Raw genomic sequence first — 19,857 nt, forward strand, 5'->3', positions numbered from 1 at the left:
CCATCAGGAATTTCCAAAATTCAGGCCTCACCATGAGCTGGGCGGAGAGCTGGAATCAGTCACTGAATGTCCACACCTCAACAGAACCTTCCATTATTCATTTTGGTTTGACAAACAGTTTTTTTTAAAATCATGTCTTCCCCACCTCCCACATGAATAGGACAAGTCTGAATAAAACTATTTACATTTCCAACAAAGCTTGAGTTGTTACAATGTAATGCAGGGATGTCAAACTCGCGGTGTCATGGTGGCATCACGTGACGCATTGGGACTTTTTCCCCTTCGCTAAACTGGGCGTGGGTGTGGCCAGTGCGTGACACATCCAGCCCGCGGGCCGGGAGTTTAACAGCCCTGGTGTAATGTAGAAAATTAAAATGGTGGCTCTATCTCATTGCTAGTTGCTACTTACCAGTAAATCCCTAATGTGGGATTTAAGTGTGTCCATGAGGTGTGTCCTCATTTAAGTGTGTCCATGAAGTGTGTCCATGAGGAATTCACTGAGGTTAGGAGATCCAATAGCAATCACTTCTTTGAAACTGGAAAAGCAGTTTTCCTCCTATCTGGATGCATGCTGAAACAAAGAAATTCAATACCAAAAATGTAAGCATAACACAGGCTTTAGCACACCTCCCAATGTTGCACCTCCCAGGTGTGCACCAATATGTTGTAATATGTTGGATTATGGACTCCTGGAAATTCACCAGTAAATTTTACAAGCACGTAATCCATTAAAGTGTAAATAAAATTAATAATCCTTTCTTAGACTTATTTCTTTATTCATTGTGTAGGAACACCCATCTCATATATATGACTCCAGGAGTCTAAACCACTAAAGTAAAAACTAAATAAAACAGTCAACATTGAAAAATAACTTTGATAGGGTAAAAATAGCTGTTGAGAACATTCATAACATTGTTGGGGTCCTTGGTACTTTCTGAGCCTGGTGGTTCCTTGTAGGCATTTCATTACCAAACTAGATAACATCACCATGAAACATCTGCAAAAAAAAACAAACACCACAAAGCTCAGAGAGCACCAAAGACCTCACATTTATATTCCTGAGCTACAAATTTGTACACTCAAGTCAACCATGAAAATGGTCTACTTGTATTCCCAAGGCTCCTGGTAGAATGGTAGATCCAACATTTTAATGCCTTGGAAAAGACCAGCAAAGTTGGGACAAGTCTAATCTCACAGGGAACTGTTACTTCAGAGGATGAGTGTTATGGCAGAAAAGGGTCTCTTCCTGGATGCTGCCTGGTGGGACTCTCTAGCGCAATGGTTCTCAATCTATTCTTCACAAATAGACCCCCTTTAAATACCTTTTGTGGCCATGAACCACTTACCCCAAGACTTAACTCCAGATTTAAATCATAACTTTTTTCAAGTCTTTGTGGACCGTCTGTGACAACATCATGGCCTCACCAGAGGTTGTGACCACAAGTTGAGAAGCACTGCTCTAGTGGACAGGATCTCCTCCGCTGTTGTATCTAACAGGATACCAATGGGGAGAAGTGGTGTCAGGCGTGCCTCGTTCAGTATCCAAGAAAGAAACACACACACACACCCCACTCCATTTGAATGAAGAAAAGGGTACTTTTACTGGATATGAAATGAGAACAGTTAAAGTGAAGCAAGATCTGAAGCAAAAAAGCATGAACATGTACATATCAAACGTTTGCCCAAGACCCTCCCCCAGTTACACCAACCCAATGTCCAATCTACAACTCCCAAAAGTGGCATGTGGGGTGCATCTTCAAGTGGCCTCATTCAGCTGGTATGCAGAGACGGTTACCTTGGCTAAGCCCAAACACAAGCCATCAGCATGGGCAGTTGATGGTGAGAATAAACCTCCCTTCATGATAACTCCTCCAGTAATTACCTAGTTAGTAATTCCTCCCCCAATACCATTAGCCCCCACCCACCCCTGTTACTATGGCAGCCAATAGCAAGCAAACAAAATAGAGGCTGACAGGTGGTCTGATAAGTAATCTATAAGTACTCAACAATAAATAATGTATCACAAAGCAGCAATATCAGCTCACTGATCAACAAGAAACATAGATAACATCAGCTCATTTTCCATGTGCTTCCCGGGAGAACTCCATGTTCAATAACTTTCAAAATAATAACATGGAATTAAGTTTTATCTTTGGAGGAAGGCTGATCCACAGAGCAAATATACCCAATAAAGCCCTATTCACCTCACAGAAGTGAAGGACCAATAGCATTTCATCCCTGAACCCATGCATCAATTGAGTGGGTTCCAACAGAAGAGTATCAGGCCCATAAACCCCATTGTTAGTCCTCTCCCGAGCATCTAATCTCAGCTCTGGCTGAAATTCATGTCTGTCTGTCTATGCTATTCCTGGGACTACCTAGTGAGAAGAATGTTGGTGGCCTCTACCCCAATTCCTCCCTTCATCTTTAGCATCTTGCTAGCATGTGACTCTTCATAGGTTGTCAAACTAGAACTCCCAGATAGCTCACCAAGGGCAATCTAGAGTTTCAGTTTCAATAAATGGAAGGTCATAAATTGTGCACTCCTGACTCAATATTTGACACCAGCTATCCAATTGGAGCTGCCTGAATAGGAAATTATTAATAGGGTTTTTGTCCTTCTATGCTCTGCAAACTTCTCCAGTTTTCTGCTGGCTCTGATTCCTCATTTGTTGTACCGTCTGAATGCATATTTTAATCCTGCCCCTTGGCTTGCTCCTCAATTCTGCCTCTTGGCTCACTGTTTTGTCCTCATTAATAGCACCATCCGGTGTCTTCTGACTTTTCATTGATCTTTGGTTCTTCTCACATTTTGCAGAGTTGAAATGCTCTCCATTTATTATCCATAAGGGATATTTTCTAAATTGGACCACAACCAATTATCTGTCAATAACTGTATCGTTAGCACTTCAAAATGGGAAATATCAGAATAGGCAATAATCAGAACATACCAACCAATCTTTACAAAGACTGTGTTATTTCAACACAGATACCAAAGTACAGTGAGTTACAACACCACCAATAAGTCAAGGTTCTCCAACTTGGCAGTGTCATGAACCACAATTTCTAAATATGAAATAGTCCTGAGTTTTCTCATCACTTTGATATTACAAATCCAGGAATCTGCTCAATATAATACCCCTGAAAAAATTAGAGAATTTGGAATGGAAGACAGGCAGAAAGAAACTTCCATGTAAATATTTTTCACTGAATGGCATTTCTTGATGTTAAGAGGTTAGAAAATTCTGATTCTCTTACTGAGAGAAGTAGCTTAATATCAGTGGTGAAATTCATTTATTTTTTTTTACTATTGATTCTGTGGGTGTGGGTTGGTGGGTGTGGCTGGGAAAAGATACTGCATAATCCCCATTCCCTCCCCACTCCTGGGGGAAGGATATTGCAAAATCTCCATTCCCACACCACTCTGGGGCCAGCCACAGGTGGTATTTGATGGTTCTCCAAACTACTCAAAATTTCCGCTACTGGTTCTCCAGAGCATGTCAGAACCTGCTGAATTTCACCCCTACTTAATACCCATCTTAAGTGTAGGATACTCAGAGTAGGAATACAGAAAGGTATTTTTGTCATTAATCCTTTTAATATTGTGGATGGATGGTAGTATACAATTAGATAATTAAAACAATTTAAACAGCTTTACCAATTAAAAGGCATTTATCTGTAATCCTAGACCCACTGCCCATACTTCTTTTAAGAACTGAATTAATGTAATATAGTTTTGTTGTGTTGTATAGTTGTGCCCAAAATGCTGCTGGACTACAATGGGGACCGGAATTTCCATTGCTGAGCAAGATAGCAATGGCACTTAGACTTATATACCACTTCACAGTGCTTTACAGCCCACTCTAAGCGGTTTACAGTGTCAGCCTATTGCCCACAACAATCTGGCTCCTCATTTTACCAACCTGAAAAGGATGGAAGGCTGAGTCAACCTGGAGCCTGGTGAGATTTGAACGGCCAAATTGAAGGCAGCCAGCAGCCAGCAGAAGTAGCCTGCAGTACTGCACTCTAACCACTGCACCACCACAGTTCTTACAAATATATCTTAACAAGATTGTTGTTAAAGGGAGTTGTACCAGGGGTGAAATTCAGCCGGTTCTGAAATTTTGAGTAGTTTGGAGAACCAGCAAATACCACCTCTGGCTGGCCCCAGAGTGGGGTGGGAATGGAGATTTTGCAGTATCCTTCCCCTGCCACGCCCACCAAGCCACACCCATAGAACTGCTAGTAAAAAAAATTGAATTTCACCACTGAGTTGTACCCAACTTTACAATTTTTTTTTGCCATGTTAAGTGAATCACTGCAATTATTAAGTGACTCATGTAGTCATTAAGTGAATCTACATTCCCCTATTGACTTTGCTTGTTGATAGCTGATAGCTGAGAAGTTTACAAATGATGGTCACATGACCCCAAGATGCTGCAATTGCCCTAAATACCTATAGGTTGCTAAGCACCAGAATTTTGATCACATGACTATGGCGATGTTGCCACAATCATGAGTGTGAGGTCCGATGGTAAGGTTTCTTTTCAGTAGCTTTGTAACTTTGAATGGTTGCTAAATGAATGGTTCTAATACACTCATGTGCCCACACAGAGATGCACACTTACAAGAAAAAAATCATTCATAAACCATAATTGTGCATGTCAAGATCTTTTAATACGGAGAGAAGCTAAATTCTACATTTAGTACTTATAAGCCTTAAAAAAAAACCATGGCTAAGATAAAAACTTATCATAGAATATTTCATCATAGAATAACAGAGTTGGAAGGGACCTTGGAGATCTTCTAGTCCAACCCCCTGTTTAGGCAGGAAATCCTAAAACAGAAGTGGGTTTCTCCTGGTTCAGCCCAGATTGGGCGAACTGGTAGTGGCGGTGGCGGGAGGCTCCCACCTGCCCTACACCCCTTCAGACAAATGGTTATCCAACATCTTCTCAAAAACCTCCAGTATTGGAGCATTCATAACTTCTGGAGGCAAGTTGTTTCACTGATTAATTGTTCTAACTGCCAGGAAATTTCGCCTTAGTTCTAAGTTGCTTCTCCCCTTGATTATTTTCCACCCATTGCTTCTTGTCCTGCACTCAAGTGCCCTGGAGAATAGCAAATTTACATCCACCCCCTCTTCTCCTGCTTTTTCTGGATGAGCCAACTGTTTGCAAAGCCTGGAGTTTGAGCCAGCTGAGGCTCTGAGTTTACATGCACATACAAAGTTCAGTCCTTGTTAGACATGTTCTAAATGTTTCTGCACTGCTTGGATTCTCCATGCAGAACGGGGATGGTGGTGGTGGTGGTGGTGAATTTTTGGCTTAGGCAATTTAGCTATCAGTTCTTATGAATCAGACTCAACCGATTAGATAACACCCTTAGCCTTTATCCTTGAAATTTATTTGTCCCCATTGTCATTCCTTCTATTGCAGCTGTATCAAGACATTGTGGTTATTTAACTCCCATCCAAGGTGCTTAAGCCTAATAGTTTTTAGACACTTTGCAACTGTCCTTAGATAGTGCTGGAAAAAAAAGAGAGAAATGCTACTTCGGCACCAGTACATCTAAGGATAATATAAACCTGCCTCACTCATGCACTGGAAGATGGAAAAAAAGGTCAATGCTCTAGAGATTTAGCAGAGGAAAATAAGACATGTTGCCAGGGTGTTTCGAACCATTTTTAGTTTCAAGATGAGAAAGGCCTGCAAGTAAAGATGCTGCCAGGTTTTAGCCATGATGGTTACAGCATTAGAACAGAAACACATTATTTATGCATTTTAAAAAATAGAACAGAGTAATTCATTTTAGATGGGAACAAAAACAAACTACTTCACTCTTTATTTTGTGCAACTAAATAACCAACATCCAGTTCGGTCTAGTGGTTAAGGCACCAGGCTAGAAGGAAGGAGGCTATGAGTTCTAGAAATGATTAAACATCCATTTGTCTGAAATGGTACAGAGTTTCCTGCTTAAGTAGGGGGTTGTTGTTTTTTAGTTGAAAGTTGTGTCCAACCTATCGCAACCCCATGGACAATGTTCCTCCAGGCCTTCCTGTCCTCTACCTTCCTCTGGAGTCCATTTAAGCTCACACCTACTGCTTCAGTGACTCCATCCAGCCACCTCATTCTCTGTCGTCCCATTCTTCTTTTGCCCTCAGTTGTACCCAGCATTAGGCTCTTCTCCAGTGAGTTCTTCCTTCTCATTAGGTTGCCAAAGTATTTGAGTTTCATCTTCAGGATCTGGCCTTCTAAAGAGCAGTCAGGATTGATCTCCTCTAGGAATGACCGGTTGGATCACCTTGTAGTCCAAGGGACTCACAGGAGTCTTCTCCAGCACCATAGTTCAAAGGCCTCAATTCTTTGGCGCTCAGCCTTTCTTATGGTCCAACTTTCACAGCCATACATTGCAACTGGGAAGACCATAGCTTTGATTATACGCACTTTTGTTGGCAGGGTGATGTCTCAGCTTTTTAGTATGCTGCCTGGGGTTGGATTAGAAGACCTCAAAAGTCCCTTCCAACTTTGTTATTGTATTATTAGGTATTATTTCATACCTATGACTTTGGGCCAGTCACTCTCTCTCAACCCAATCCACCTCATAGAATTATTGCTGTGGAGAAATAGGAGGCAGGAGTAACTATGTTTACTGCCTTGAGCTACTGTATATATTTAAAAAGTGGGATAAAAATTAATAATTATAATACCATGAAGTTTTGAAGCTGCTAAGTTGCAACTGTGCAACTGAATAGATGGTGTTTACTCAGAAATACAGCTGTGATATGCCATCATTGGCATTGGCATGTTTTTATCTTTATTTCAGAACAAAATACAGAAATATGGATCAGTTTTGCTTTAGTGATGAGAACAAATAAGATTAGAAATACACCCAGAACTAAAATATTTGCATTCCCCCCATGAAGACTTCTTTCAGTGTACTAGCAATGGTTATGTACTATATAATTAACTCAACCAGTCATAAGATAAAGACACTCATACCAGCTATAAAAAAATAACATATTTATTGTGGCAATTCTTTATCATAACCTGGAAATGATGTGTATGTCAGTATCTACATTCTTTTCAACTTATAATGATGATTTATCTCATTGAAGCATGGAGTTTAGTCATACTTGATTCTTATTTAATGAGTAACTCTACATTTCTGAAAGGTTCAGAAGTGAAGTCCGTGGCCCTCAAACCTACAATTATGCACACAGATTATTGTCCTGGCTTTTGAGGAAGCCAAATTATATTCATATCAATTTATATTCATCTTGCTATTTGAAATGCTTGAAATTCCACAATAATGATTCAGAACTATCCTGGTAAAAGTGGATATAAATCCTATGAACAGACACATTCAGACCACCAAAGGCTAATCCAGTCCAGCATTATATTCCTTCTTTTCTACTAAGCAGATTTGAAGAACACTGTAAATAAAACTCTCTCGTGAGTGTTTTAGGAACTGAAAATCCTAAACCTGTGGTACAGCTAGTACGCCTACTTATTATTGATTTCCTCATTCCCCCTATCACTTTGTCTAATCTCCTTTTATTGCTAACTAATTCTATACTTTAACAGCATCAAGACATGAATAAAATGAAAAGGTTGTCCGCATTTCTAATCTGTTCATGCAAACAGAAAAGAAGCTAAGCTCATTTTTCAAAAACAGAGGCTTTTTTCTTGAAACATAATAAACAATTCATTTCTTCCTTCCTTTTCAGTCATTGGCTTGGATTAAGGGAATAAAACCCCATGGGCTCTGATTATTCTTGTGATCTAAAATAGACTGCAAAAATAATTCATGTCAAAGCTGAGGTGAGGATAATATGAGGGGAAAAAACTAGACACACCAGTTTCTTTCCTTCACCTCTGGGCATTTATTCAGTATGGGAAGGGAATTTATCTGTGCAAACCATCATTGGATTTCTAGATTTTGTATCAATCTCATAAGAGGTAAAAATATATAAAAATATGTAAAAATAGTAGTGGTGTGCCAGTTTCTCAGGACAGCTAAAATTATCTTAGAAAAAAATTAAATTCAGAGATAACTTGAGATTATTTTAATGCATATATTATATATAGTATGTTACTAGATAAAAGACTAGTGTTGTCCAGAATCAAGACTTTGATTTAATATTTTAGCAATATAAATTTTAATTTTATAAAATGATTTTTTAATAAATCTTTATAAAAAGATTTTTGAACGGCTGCTTATGGAGAAGTGGGCAAGATAATACTTCAGGACCTGGGTGAAATCAACTTACCTTTGCTACCAGTTCAGTAGCAATGTGAGCATGCATGCGCCACCTTTGCGCATGCACCACCTCCGTGCATGTGCAAGGCCTTCTGTACATGTGCAGAGCATCAAAAACAGACGTGATGATGTCCAGGGATGGGTGAGTGTAGCCTGTTACTGAGCATGTCTGCAAAGGTAAATGAACAGCGAGGGCGGGAATCCGCTGTGCCACGCGATTTAGATCTAGCTAATATAAATCATTTGTTACAGCTGAAGTACCGGCTAGCCTGAAATAGTAGCATTTTTTTTACTACCTGTTCAGGTGAACCAGTAGCATTTTTACTACCAGTTTGGGCAAACTGGTCCAAACCAATAACATTTCACCCCTGCTTCAGGAGTCGCAGACTAAATCTCAGGGACATCACAGGCTGTCTGTCCATCTGTGATATTATAGTAAGATAGACTCTGGTTGAGGAATAGGATAAAACTAGTGTTTTACCAAGGAGGTGGTGGGTCCTTCTTCTCTGAATGTCTTCAAAATGGAGAGCCAACTGTCAAGGATTTGCCAAGCAGGAAATTGGTATTGATCACCAGTGGCCTCCTTTAGTCATTATGTTTAGTCATTATGCACTATAGTATGGCTGTCAAACTCCCAGCCTGTGAGCTGGATACATCACACTTTGCCAGTGAAAACATGCCATCAGTTTATCTTTGGTTATCACTAGTGCTTCTGACAAAATTTCTCTCCTTCTTCTATACTTTGAGATCTGGGGTAGAGCTCCAGTCCATCTATCTCCCCTTTCCATATTCCACTCTTTCCATTTCTAACCACGCTCAGTTCACTGTCAGTATCAACACTTTTCTTGTCTTTTTGTTTATTTTTTCCTTCAGTTTTTAGAACTCTCGACTTTCTTCATTTGATGAACAGCCTTAATTTTTCCATCAAATTTTGCTGTTCTAGGATCTATGTTCTCCAATCTCTTCTCAATTCTCTCTGTTACTTCTAACAATTTTTGAATTTTGAACATAATCTTTTGCAATGTTAAGGTTTCTTTTTCATGTTGCACCATTCTTCCAACTTGTAAATACTGCCACTCTGGCATTCAAAACTTTTTATTAAATTTAAAGCAAGTTCATTTATAATCTTTCAAGACAAGGCTTTGTTTTCACTCCACTCCAGCTGCCAATGAAGCTCCTGAAAAGCACCTCTATAAACAACCCATGCTCTTCTCATTATCACTCTCTGTAAACAAACTGAGGAACCTTGAAATTCAAAGTCAAATGATCAAAGAGAAAAAAGAATAGACAATATTTCCAAGCTTTCCAAGCCTCCAGCCGCCAAGTGGCAGTGTTACTTCCTTTCTCTCTGTTATTACAGCTCTCTTTGTATTCCTTTTATATCTTCTTTATATGCCAGGCTTAAAGAAAACAAAATTCTTAAATGGAGAAAAAAACGACAACATCCAGTCCAGCATTATAAAAATAAGGAAAATGATTTTAATCCATAGGTATAAAAAAAGAGTATAAAAAGTAGTAGAAGAAAAACTAATCTGTTCAATTTGAAGAATAGGAAACATTTACAAAAGTTCTATCTGTAAAAGAAAATTTAAAATAAAAGTATAATAGACTGTCTAATGCAGCTTAATTATGCCGCTTGTTCTCTTCTGTTTTCAAATTTAATTTAGCTTTAACTTTTTTTTGGTAATCTCTTTTATAATAATAAGACTTCCTCACCAGATGGGCACACTTTCTCTTTCTGTTTTCCTCCTGCTCCAGAGCTGTCCCAACTTCAGCAGCTTCAATGGCTGCACTTCTGTCATCAGCAAAAAGAGATTCTCCTGGATCAATCAGGGACTTTGCGGTGTCCCTGAGATCAGCAGGACGTACTCTTCCCTATCACCATCTCTTTGGGACAGTTTAGGTCCAAAAGGACCGTCCAGAGGCAAAAGTATCGACTGCGATCTTGGAGCTCCAAGATTGCACGTCGTCTCGTTGCAACATCAGCTCCTCTCCCTTCTGGTTTAAAGTCTTGACTGAGACGAGAATAAGAGCCAGCAAACTTCAGTTAATCTACACTCTGCAAAGGGAGCTGCCTGTACCAGGAAGAATCTCTTACATTTTTAGGGTATTAAGGCTGAGAAGTTTAATTCAACAGAGGCTGAGAATCATCTAGAGAATGGTGATTGTTAAAGGCACCCTTTGTGGACTATACTCCTGCTATGTTAATTCTCCAGATTTATACAGTATTGAAACAGCGTCTGAAAAAGATAAGGTTGTTTGAAATATAAACAGGAGCTGTGAGAGACAGGGTACAATGAGTAAAACTTTGAGAGTACAATTGCTTCCATTTGGAGCTGTTTTGGAGTTCTCTTAATGTAAATAAGGGTGGCCCACACTAACACTTTAAAAGGGGCTATTTTAAAACGCTCAACCTGAAATATTTAGAGGCAACACCCAGTCATTTTTGAAATAAATATAATGGAAAATCCTCTCCAACCCACACCCAGCAGCATCTAAACAGTGGGCTGGAATTCTTCTGGGAAAATTCTAAATGAACCCAGGGCAGTATCAGTATTTGCTCTTCCATGACCAAAGGAAATATAAACATTAAAGCATTAAGGAAATTGCTGTTGGAACTGGAACAGCTGTTAGGGTATATATATTCATGGGTCACAAAAGAAAGTTTGGAACACTTCCCTCAGCAAAGAATATAATTTAGTTGCCATTCAAGGGCGATAAAGGCTGAGTTTGCACAGCAAAACACCACTTTTCTTCAAACAAGTTTAATACATGGTCAATAATTCCAAATACAATTAACTTTTACTGTATTTGCCTTTGCTTTTCCAGAAATTATTGTGGCATTTGTATATAGCCCTCATAGGGAAATCACAGTAGCACTTTTAGTCAATGCTGTGAAGTAGAATAGAATGGAATGGAATGGAATGGAATGGAATGGAATGGAATGGAATGGAGTGGAGTGGAGTGGAGTGGAGTGGAGTGGAGTAGAGTAGAGTAGAGTAGAGTAGAGTAGAGTAGAGTAGAATAGAATAGAATAGAATAGAATAGCAGAGTTAGAAGGGACCTGGGAGGTCTTCTAGTCTAACCCCCTGCTTAGGCAGGAAACTCTACACCATTTCAGACAAATGGTTATCCAACATTTTCCTAAAAACTTCCAGTGTTGGAACGTTCACAACCTCTGGAGGCAAGTTGTTCCACTGATTAATTATTCTAACTGTCAGTTCTAAGTTGCTTCTCTCCTTGATTAGTTTCTACCTCAGATGCTTTGGAGTATAGTTTGACTCCCTCTTCTTTGTGGCAACCCCTGAGATATTGGAACACTGCTTGAGTTCAAAATACCACAAGCGAGTTTCTAAAACAGATTAAATTATAATTTTGTTTATGATTTGTTGAATAGCACAGCATTTAAGCTTATACACCACCCCATGGTACCTTATAGCACTCTCTAGAGTCTAGGACGTTTACAATATAGAAGTATTATTTGCATAGTTTCCCCAATAACATGGGTCCTCATTTTGCCGACCGTAGAAGGTTGGAAGGCTGAGTCGACTTTGAACCCTGTCAGGATCAAACTCCTGACTATGGTCAGAGTTTGCCTGCAATACTGTACTTTAACTATTGCACCATTAGGGCATAATGCATAATAAATCATAATGAATGAATCAATCTAGTAGAATAACACATTAAACTAAATAAATACAATTATGGCTTAGTGGAGTGTTTCTCAAACTTCCAGCTATTATGCACCATTAAATAAATATTTATAAAACATAGGTAAAGGTAAAGGTTCCCCTCGCATATATGTGCTAGTCGTTCACAACTCTGAGGGGTGTGTGTGCTCATCTCCGTTTCAAAGCCGAAGAGCTAGCACTGTCCGAAAATGTCTCCGTGGTCATGTGGCTGGCATGACTAAATGCCAAAGGCACACAGAACACTGTTACCTTCCCATCAAAGGTGGTTCTTATTTTTTCTATTCCGAACCACTGAACTGCCAACCTTCTGATGGAGAAGCTCAGCATCTTAGCCACTGAGCCACCACAGGGACCCCCCAATTAAACAATACAACTTTTCCACATTCTTTTAAGAGCGGAGCATTTCCTCTTTAGTGACTAGGATACTGGAATGATCATTGCATTTGTGAAAGTCTTCACTTCGCCTTAATTCTTAAAGGCCTTTTTAACACCTTCCCAAAAAAGTATTCAAAATTGTTTATTTATCAATTATTTTACATACCCTGTACCATAATATTTCTCAGCACAACCTCACTAGTTAGGGATTGTCCTTCAGTAGAAGCTTCTTGAATGCCAAGAGTTGAGGGTGAATGACTCTCCAGGTTAATGAAACCCCATGATTATCTATTCGCCATCCCATTTCCTATTTGCATTTTTTTTCTGGATTATTAACGTGAGATCACAGTTCCAATTAGCACTTAGATTATGCACACTTGCAGTCAGCATTTGCACCTGAGGTCAGTTCTCCCATATCAGCTTTCTGAATTTTAGTGCTGACATTGCTATTTTTTTTATCCCTTGTACATGTCAATGGATCAGTTTTCAGCCACAATTTCATTGCTATGAACCATCTGATTGTTGGGTTACCTAGGAAAGCAGGAACTGTGGCAACACAAGGCTTACCAGCTGAGTATAGTGGATACAGAAAGGCAGGGCTGAGACAATAAATATGCAGAGACTTAGAGCAGATCCTCTGTTGAACCTATGGACCTCTGTACTTTTAATGTCTAGACCTCAACCTTGGCAATTTTAAGATGATGGACTTCAACCCAGAATTCCCCAGAAAGCATGCTGGCTGAGGAACTCTGGGAGTTGAAGTCCACACATCTCAAAGATATCAAAGTTGAGAAACACTAAATCAATTTTAAAAAATGGAACAGGTAGACAGGAGGCAGATTTAAACAATTACCTCTTTTACATGGCATACAACATGTATAGTATTTCAGCTCATTCTTCTCATGCTATTTTTCCTCAGGAACTCTTCATTTTTTTCTGTGTGATTTTAAGATGATTTTTTTTTGGGGGGGGTGGACGGACACAATTTCCATATGCCACAAAGTTTCCTTACAAAAAGGGGAAATCGAGTTGAGAAGCTTTCTATTTGCACTGTGAAATTGGCTAAAGAACTGTGAAATTAAGAAATAGGATTTTCTGGCAAAATTGAGTCATGAGGCTGATATAAAACAAGGGAGGGGAGGATTTTCAATCTGTGTTTTTCCCAAGGGAATAGCAAGAAATATAATTAAACATACTCTTCAATAAATGCATAGGAGTGATCATTCAAAATTGTTCTTGTTTGCAGAAATAATATTAAAGAAACCCAATTAACAAACCTGTTTTCATTCAACTTATACAATACAGAGAACGTTAACCGAACTATAAGTCCTGGGTTCTCACAATTTAGCAGGTTCAAAAGTGGTTAAGGTAAAGGTAAAGGTTTCCATTGCACATGTGTGCTAGTTGTTCCTGACTCTAGGGGGTGGTACTCATCTACATTTCAAAGCTGAAGAGCCAGTGCTGTCCGAAGACATCTCCGTGGTCATAAATGCCGAAGGCACACGAAACGCTCTTACCTTCCCACCAAAGGTGGTTCCTATTTTTCTACTTTACCTGTTTTTGAACTGCTAGGTTGGCAGAAACTGGGACAAGTAACGGGCGCTCACTCCGTTAGGTGGCTCTAGGGATTCAAACTGCCCAACTTTCTGATCGACAAGCTCAGCATCTTAGCCACTGAGCCACCATGTCCTCCAAAAGCAGTTGCCTGATTATAATTCATTGTATCATGCAAACAAATGATATACATTTTCCCTTCTTCTATGCAGGTGCATCAGAGAAAAGAAACTAAAGCTATTTCCTCATTTTATACGTTTCCTCAGTACCGGAGCATTTACAAATATCAACTTTGGTTTGATAGAACTTTCTTTAGCTAATAATAGAGGAGGTTGGATTTCAACATTTTAATGGCAATTGCACCCACGTCATCTGATAGATTATGACACATGCACACACCCAAAGATTGAACTATAAATAGGACTATTATTTTTATGAGGCAGTATTGTTTAATAAAATAATTGATCCAGTGCTTCATCTACCCATTATATATTTTACATCAAGTTAAACATTATATTTAAATGCCCACTGTCTTAGAACATAGACACCCCACTTATAAATATGTTCATTTATAAAATCATTTATACTCTGTTCTCGAAAAAACCCTCCACTGTTACAAAATACACAGAGACAGAATAACAGAGTTGGAAGGGACCTTGGAGGTATTCTAGTAACCCTCTACCATTTCAAACAAGTAGTTGTCCAATCTCTTCTTAAAAGCCTCCAGTGTTGGAGCACCTACAACTCATTCCGCTGATCATTTTGATTGTCAGGAAATGTATTCTTGGGTCTAGATTGGTTGTGTCTTAGTTTCAATCCATTGCTTCTTGTTCTGCCTTCAGATGCTTTGGAGAACAGGCTGAACCCCTCTTCTTTGTGGCAGCCCCTTAGATTTTGGAACAGTGCTATCATGTCTCCCCAATCACAGACAATCCAAATAAATACCAAACTATAAACAGCAGGAAGTATTAAAACAAGTCAATAAAACTGATCCACAGTTTTAGCTCTGCTTCAGCCCTCAGATACTCTCAAAACATACACTTGTTCTGGAGCCCACACTAGCATTATTTTTTAATGAAATAAAATGGAAATGTAAGTTACATGTAAGTCACAATTACCAAGTCCCTTAGTGGCACAATTAAAATTAGAAAGTTTGCTGGTTTCATGAAAATTTAATGTTGTTCTCCATTTGAAGAGCTTTCCAAGGATATCAGTTGTTTTATTAAAATATATATTCAATAATCACTACATGTACCAAAGCTAACTTTTATACCCAAGGTTCACTTCCACAGATAGTACACAATGTCTAAACATCTGTGGCTTTGAAAAAAAAAGGTATAAAAAATTCCTCTGATTTTAAAACTGGAAATACTACATAGGTCTAGACTGGATGGAAGGAGCTGATCTTTTAAAAATTACGATCTGAAGAGGATTGGATTTTTGGCAGAATTAAAAAAAAATTATAATCTAAAAGTCTAGCCAGGTTTTAAGTCTGCAGCAATTTAAGGCAGAGCTGTTCTCATAGCATTGGACTCTAGCAGTAATAAATAAGAATGTATGAAAGAAACAAGCTTTAAAGACAGTATAAGGAGTAAAATTGTTTTAAGTACAACAAAGCCAACTTTCAAATGTTGTAGCTTATCCAGAGCACATCTAGAATTGGTGCATTAGCTTCGTTGAAATGGCATAGAGGTTTCCTGCCTGAGCAGGGAGTTGGACTAGAAGACCTCCAAGGTGCAACTTTGTTATTTTGTTATTACCACCATGTATTAGATTCAGTCAGGAGGGCAAATCAAAGTGTGACGTGCCATATGTTAGCATTTCAATAGCAATAGCAATAGCAATAGCAATAGCAGTAGACTTATATACCGCTTCATAGGCCTTCCAGGCCTCTCTAAGCGGTTTACAGAGAGTCAGCATATTGCCCCCAACAATCTGGGTCCTCATTTTACCCACCTCGGAAGGATGGAAGGCTGAGTCAACCCTGAGCCGGTGAGATTTGAACCGCTGACCTGCTGATCTAGCAGTAGCCTGCAGTGCTGCATTTTAACCACTGCGCCACCTTGGCTCCTTGGCTCAAGATTTCACCCAAGATTTCCTTGACAGCTACACAAATATTTTTTAAGTTATTATTCAGATTTACATGGAAATATTTCGACCAGACTTAATAAGGATGATGTGTGGGTAAGCAGATCTAAGAGAATGCTGTAAAAAAGAATTAACATGTGTTTGATATTTAGTATTTAGCTCTATGTATGTCTAATCAAAAGCAGGTTCTCTAAGCAACTGGCAAAGGACTATAATCTCCTTTCACAAATGCTTGTTTTATGAAAAACAGTGTTGGAAGAAATGTCCATCTGGGTTCAGTTCCAAGTGGGGAAAAAGACACTGGAAACATGGAGGCTGCTTGGAAAGATGGTTTAATGGTGGACAGGATAACATGGCTTAAGCTCCTGAACAGAAAAGGGTGATGTTCAAGATGTTGGGTGAAGAAGAAAAAAGACCGGATGCTGAAAGTCTCTGACTTTATGCCCTCTCTGGCCTTTGATATTGAGCTTGTATTCCAGTAGTGGGTTCTGGATCCCGTTCCAACCGGTATGGTTGGAATGGGCCAATGACGTGCAGTGAGCTTTATGGCTGGTGAGGCAGCAATTTTTTTAGACTTGTGGACTTCAACTCCCAGAATTCCACAGCCAGGCATGCTCAGCGACAGTATTTTTTCCCCCTTGCAAAATAAGTTTTCCCATTCTTTTTCTTCTCTCTCCCCCTCCTTCCTCCCTCTCTCCCCCCTCTCTCAAACAGACACACGCACACCGAGAAGTTGGATCCCTCTCTCACTCACTCACTCTCAAACAAACACAAACACAGAAGTTGGATTGGATATATTTTCCAAAGGCTTGAAAGCAGCTCCTCTGCCATACCCCACCCTTCCCCTGCTGCCTTCCGATCGGAGCCTTTGATTGCAGTCGAATCACGTTGCCTTTTCAAACTTGTGATCAGTGAAGCTGGGCTTATATACTTTTATCCAGCTGTGTGTCTGTGTGTTTGAAAAGGCAACGTGGTTCTGCATGCAATCAAACTTTTTGAATTCCTCCCCCCTCCCCACACACGGACTTTTCCAGCTGTTTCAGAGAGGATTTCAACTCTGCTTTTGCATGCCCTCATGAAAGGCCAGAGCTCTGAGTCAGACTGAGCTAGTTGCTCCCAGAGAACTCTAAAAAGCCTCTAAAAATTCCCTCTATAGGAGGTGAGAGAACACGTGCCTCCTTTGCATATGAAATTTTTCGCTTTTTAACCCTTGCTTAACTCTTAAAAGGCAAAAAATTGCTTATGCACAGGAGGCCCATAGTTCTCTCGCCTCCTCCTATAGTTAACACTAAGCAGACTCCAAGTCACTGTGACTTGGAATCTGGCAGCAACTACCTTGGCTTTAATTATTTTTAAAAAAATTATTTAAAATTCTTTCCTTTTCCTCATGACTGGTGAGGCCACACCTCCCCTGCCTCTGGTGACTGCACGTCCCTGGAACGGGCCCAGTGGCATCCACATGGATGCGCACAGAGCACTCATGCATCTTACCATACAGCGACACCTTGCAAGCCTCCGTGATGCTCCAGCTGCTCGGCGGAGCATTGCGCAGGTGCTGTACGTGACATGTGCATGCGTGGAAGCGCCAAAGACTTTAAAAACAGGTAAGGAGCGTGGATGGGCCCTCCGGAGCACCATACCAGAATGGTACCCGGTACTCCATCCCGTACCAGAGCGTTCCACCTGCAACCCACCACTGTTGAATTCTGATTGATTGGCAGATTCCCATGGGACCATGCAAGGGCAATTCTGTAGGCTGCATTTTGAGTCCAAGTTTGGTTGAGCATTGCTTCTTCCAAGGTGCCCTGTGGGGAGATGGGTAAAGGGCTAATGCTATCATGCCTTAATCCCATCATCCTGGAGCTGAAGGGGAGATCTTTATATACTGGCTCAGGCCTTTTAATGGCCCATTGACAAAGATAGGGGCAGCTGAGTTTCTGCCTCTCTTGAGTTTCTACTTCTCTTTTTAGGGAAAATATTCTTCCTTTTTAATATTTCCTAAAATATTTCATTTCTCTAGGATAGGCATAGGTTTTAACTTCCAACAACAGAAAAACACAGCTTTCTTTTTTTTTACAAAAATATCTGAACACCTTTTTAATACTTCAAACTGATTTAAAGGCTGACCATGTTAAGTTTTGGCACTAGGATTAAAGAAAAAGAAACCTCCGCATCTGAGTCTGAACAGCTCCATGAAAACATTCCTTTCTTTGGGGGCAGTGGAAAAAAAATCTGTGTTAAGTCTGACTCACGAATTCCCCCACCACCAGCAGCTTGGGCTGTAATCACTATCTAAGCCTGTGTCTTTCTAGGATCAGAAGTCTGGTCCGTTTCACTTCTATATGAAACTAAGAGGTTTGTCTTTTTCCTCTGCCTTTCCCTCATTGTTATGATGTAATCGAATGGTATGATAAATACTTTTTCACCAGTTTGGATCCACCCATTCCACATAATGACTGTACCTTGCTGACTTCAAGAAAGCTTCTGGACACACCCTTCTTATCAGAAACTCCAACCATTTCAGGAATGTTAAGAGGAGAATTCAGCTTCCTTCGTAGAAACTTAATAAACCTGTAGTAATAAAACTACACATGTAGGATTGGTTTAATCACTCAGAGCTTGACAACTTAGTTTAGCTTGTCCAGTTTAGAAGCTGGACAAAACCTTCCCAGAAACTTGTGACATTCTTCATATTACAGTGTAATTTTGTAGTAGAAATAGGGGGTGGGGGGTGGGGAGAGAGAATCTGAAACTGTGTCTTTTCTTATACATTCTGGAAGTCTGAAAATGAAATTAAAAATTTAGTCCCTTTTTTCTTAAGTAACCAACATTTAAAGACAGCAGGTGATTTCCACAAAACAAGAATCCTGAAATGGATAATCACAAAGCAATTGATCTGAAATATTTTGAACTCTACGTCTCCTATACATACAGAATCCTAAATGCAAATGATTAGTTATTATGAAATTTATTTCCTAAATGCATTTAAATTCAGGTATACTCAAAAATAGATCATTTTGAATTCTATAAAGCAACTTAGTCCAAAGTCTGAATGCAAACAATCACAGTTCTTTCTTTAAGGCATAATTTCTAATGTTACCCAACAATGTTGAGTAAATATTTTATTCCATCCCTCCAGAAATTAATTTGTTTACTTCACAAAAGACAAGTGACAATGGTACACACATTTGGCCATGTGAAAAAGAATTTTAACTACACAATTCATTGCACCTACTCAAACATTTATTCCTTTTGTATGTCATGTTGCAATCTCCATTAGCCATGGTCCATCAACTGATAGTTTCATGACTATAGACCTCCACTCATCATTATGGTTTTGGTCAATTAAGGTTTTCATATAATGCTTTTTAACAAGACTGGCTTGCCAACTTTACTCATAGTTATGCCATTTGCAATATCCTTTGCTAACAGGAAGCTATAGTAACAGTACTAGTCAGTCTGGGCACATGTATACAAGTACAGCCAAAGTTCCATTTTTCCCCAAACACATTCACTCTATTCTATGCAAAAGTACTTCTAACCTAGAGATTATTTTGCAAGCCAACATAAAATTACCATGTTCCTTTCTTCTTGCTTTTAAGAAAGTGGTCTTCACTCCCCAAAATTATGCTGAAGTAAATCTGTTAGCCATTAAGTCCACATTCTCTATTAGAGGGGCAATTCTTATCTCTGCAGATGTGGCTGTACTCACTCACCATGTTAAACCATCAACCAGGGTTAATAAACCATAATGACAAAACTAAAAGGAAGCAAAGACCATAATCTGACATGTTTGCTTGGCCTTAGCTGCATGATTTTTTTTTAAATTGTACCTTTTTAATAGCATAAATTGTGGAACATTATTTTTAATTATTATTTATTAAAT

General features: G+C 39.3%; 1 long non-coding RNA gene across 1 annotated transcript; it reads right to left on the reverse strand.

Moving 5' to 3' along the window:
* Positions 1-415: 415 nt before the first annotated feature.
* LOC148044731 (uncharacterized) lies at positions 416-8,357 on the reverse strand. The gene is made up of 3 exons (XR_015697409.1): positions 8,273-8,357; positions 1,347-1,490; positions 416-571 (listed from the first exon to the last, which is right to left on the reverse strand). It is a non-coding gene; the product is annotated as an uncharacterized LOC148044731 (long non-coding RNA).
* Positions 8,358-19,857: the final 11,500 nt, after the last annotated feature.

The sequence above is a fragment of the Thamnophis sirtalis genome, unplaced genomic scaffold, assembly GCF_051295495.1.
Source record: "Thamnophis sirtalis isolate CommonGarterSnake01/CBP01778 unplaced genomic scaffold, rThaSir2_p1.2 scaffold_7, whole genome shotgun sequence".
Lineage (NCBI taxonomy): Eukaryota > Metazoa > Chordata > Lepidosauria > Squamata > Natricidae > Thamnophis > Thamnophis sirtalis.